Source organism: Ovis canadensis, chromosome 20 (genome assembly GCF_042477335.2).
Source record: "Ovis canadensis isolate MfBH-ARS-UI-01 breed Bighorn chromosome 20, ARS-UI_OviCan_v2, whole genome shotgun sequence".
Classification (NCBI taxonomy): Eukaryota; Metazoa; Chordata; class Mammalia; order Artiodactyla; family Bovidae; genus Ovis; species Ovis canadensis.
Window position 1 is genome coordinate 31,979,520 of NC_091264.1, and position 3,101 is coordinate 31,982,620.

The window sequence follows — 3,101 nt, forward strand, 5'->3', positions numbered from 1 at the left end:
ATTCATGCCAATGTATGGCAAAACCAATACAGTATTGTAAAGTAAAATAAAATAAAAATAAAAATTAAAAAAAAAGATAAAGAAAAAAAAAGATTAAAATTATACAAAGTATCTTCTCCAACCACAATGGAATAAAGCTGAAAATCAGTAACAGGAGGAAAATTCACAAAATGTGGAAGTTAAACAGCACACTCTTAAAGAACCAACAGTTCAAAGGACTCACAAGAGAAATTATAAAGTACTTTGAGATGAGTGAAAATAAAAACACAACATATCAAAATGTATGAAGTACAGTGAAAACAGTGCTCAAAGGGAAACTATAGCTGTGAATATATTTTTTAAGTCTTTATTGAATTTGTTACAGTACTGCTTCTGGTTTATGTTTTGGGATTTCAGCCACAGGCATGTGGGATCTTAGCTCCCTAATGAGGGATCAAACCCACACCCACTGCACTGGAAGGTAAAGTCTTGAACTGCCACCTAAGTCCAGTATACATTTTTAAAAAGATTTCAAATCAACAACCTCACACTTACACCTTGAGGGACTAGGAAGAAAAGAGCCAATAAAACCAAGTGAAAAGACAGCTTACAGAATGGGAGAAAATATATTCAAATCATGTATCTGATAAAGGTCTAGTATCCAGAAAATAGTAAAAGTTCTTAGAATTCTACAATAAAAAGCAAATAATACTTTAAAATGGAAAAGAACTTTATTAGACATTTCTCCAAAAAAGATATATAAATGGCTAAAAAGCACGGAGAGATGATCAGTGTCATTAGTCATCGAGAAATACAAAGCAAAACCCCAATAAAATATTGGGATGGTTATAGTACATGAAAAAGGAATTTAACCATGCTATTTAACCGTGCTATGAATATGGAGGGACTTCCCAGGTGGCGCAGTGGAAAGAATCTGCCTGTCAATGCAGGAGCTAAAGGAGACACCGGTTTGACTCCTAGGTCAGGAAGATCCTGGAGGAGGAAATGGCAACCCACTCCAGTATTCTTGCGCTGGGATAATCCCATGGATGGAGGAGACTTGGGGGCTACAGACCATGGGGTCACAAAGAGTTGGACACGCCTGAGTGATTAAGCATGCTGCACACATGAATATGGAGAAACTGGATTGTTGGAAGGGATGTAAAATGATTCAGGTGCTGGGAAAACAGTTTGGTGGTTCCTATAAATGTTAAATATATAATAACATATGACCCAGCAATTCCACTTCTGGGCACATACTGAAAAAACTGAAAACAGGTGCTCGCTTCGGCAGCACATATACTAAAATTGGAACGATACAGAGAAGATTAGCATGGCCCCTGCGCAAGGATGACACGCAAATTCGTGAAGCGTTCCATATTTAAAAAAAAAAAAAAAACTGAAAACAGGTACTCAAAATAAGTACTTATGCATAAATGTTCATAACAGTAATATGCACAATAGCCAAAAGGTGGAAACAACCTAAATGTCTATCAACGGATGAATGTATCAATAACTTGTGGTATACATGGACAATGGAATATTGTTCAGCCATAAAAAAGTAATGGAACATTGATACATGGTATATCTATGAAGCTCAGAAACACTATTACAAGTGAAAGAAAACAGAAAAATCACTGATTGTGTGACTCCATGTATATGAAATATCCAGAATATGTAAATCCAGGAAGACAGAAAGAAAGGGAAGGTAGGAATGGGAACTAACTGTATAATGGTTTTATTCTGGGGTAGTGGAAATGTTTTAGAACTGGAAGAGGTTTTGGATGTACAACATTGGGAATGTACTAAATGCCACTGACTTGTTCACTTTAAAGTGGCTAACTTTATGTTATGTGAATTTCACCTCCATAAAACAAAAACAAAACCCACTTAAGATAGCAGTTACATTCAGGAAAGCAGTGACTGCCAAGAGTATATGAGAAAGGGTTCAGGGGTGCTGGTCACATTCCATTTTTTGATTTGGGTGTTGGTCACCCAAAGCATTACACAAAATGTTCACTTTGTGAAAAGTACTGAACTTAACACTTGTGGTGTGTGTGCTTTTGTTTTTTGTATGCACTTTATACTTTAATAAAAATTGTATTTTTTAAAAACAGTTGCCAGTACATATCCAAGAGAACTGAAAAACACATCCACACAAATACCTGTACACAAATGTTCACAGCCGCATAATAGCCAAAAAGTGGAAGTAATACAAATGTCTACCAACAAATGGACAAACAAAATGTGGCATATCTATACCGGGGGATATTATTCAACAGCAACCCACTCCAGTATTCTTGCCTGGAGAATGCCATGGACAGAGGAGACTGGCGGGCTGCAGTCCATGGTGTTGCAAAGTCAGACATGACTGAGCAGCTAACACTTACACTTACAAAATATTAATGAATTACTGATACCTAGCACAACATGGATGAACCTTGAAAATGTTAAGTGAAAGAAACCAAACACAAAAGGCCACATATTATGACTCTATTTATAATGAATTGTCCAGAATAGGTAAATTCATAAAGACACAAAGCAGACTGATGATTGCTGGTGGCTTTGGGGCAGGGGATAATTAGGAATGTCTGCTAATTGGGATGTGTTTTTAAGACAGTGATGGAAATATTCTGAAATTAGACAATGGGGGTTACTGCAAACCTTCAAGATACTAAAAACCACTGGACCGTACACTTTAAAATGATGACTCGTGTTATGTGAAATTTAATGTTACAGAAATATTTCGATTAAAAAGGTTTATTAATCAATAATTAATAATTATTACTCATTAATAACATGTGAACTCTAGCATATCAAATTTTAAAAGGGAAAATTTTTTTCCAAAAGGAAAAATATTATTCCAAAAAATGTTTGCTTTCCCTTGCCCATGCTCCAGATCAGCATATCTCAAAGGTGGACCCCCAGACATCACTGACAAAGGGAGGTCTAAGCAGCAAACTAGAGGCTGGTAGGTAGGTGAGTCACATTTTGGAATGAAAGCTGTGACCCATACCACTGATTGTCCCTGAGCAGAGGAATGTGGTAGCTGATGAAAAACAGATTTTGAGCTGGAGCAAAGGATAGAAAGTAGTGGTGACAAAGTGTTGGAAGCCCTGGCA

The 3,101-nt window shown here is 36.5% G+C and overlaps 1 non-coding gene across 1 annotated transcript; it reads left to right on the top strand.

Moving 5' to 3' along the window:
* The first annotated feature begins 1,257 nt into the window (after positions 1-1,257).
* On the top strand, positions 1,258-1,364 carry LOC138426100 (U6 spliceosomal RNA). The gene has a single exon (XR_011251524.1). It is a non-coding gene; the product is annotated as a U6 spliceosomal RNA (small nuclear RNA).
* The last annotated feature ends 1,737 nt before the right edge of the window (positions 1,365-3,101 follow it).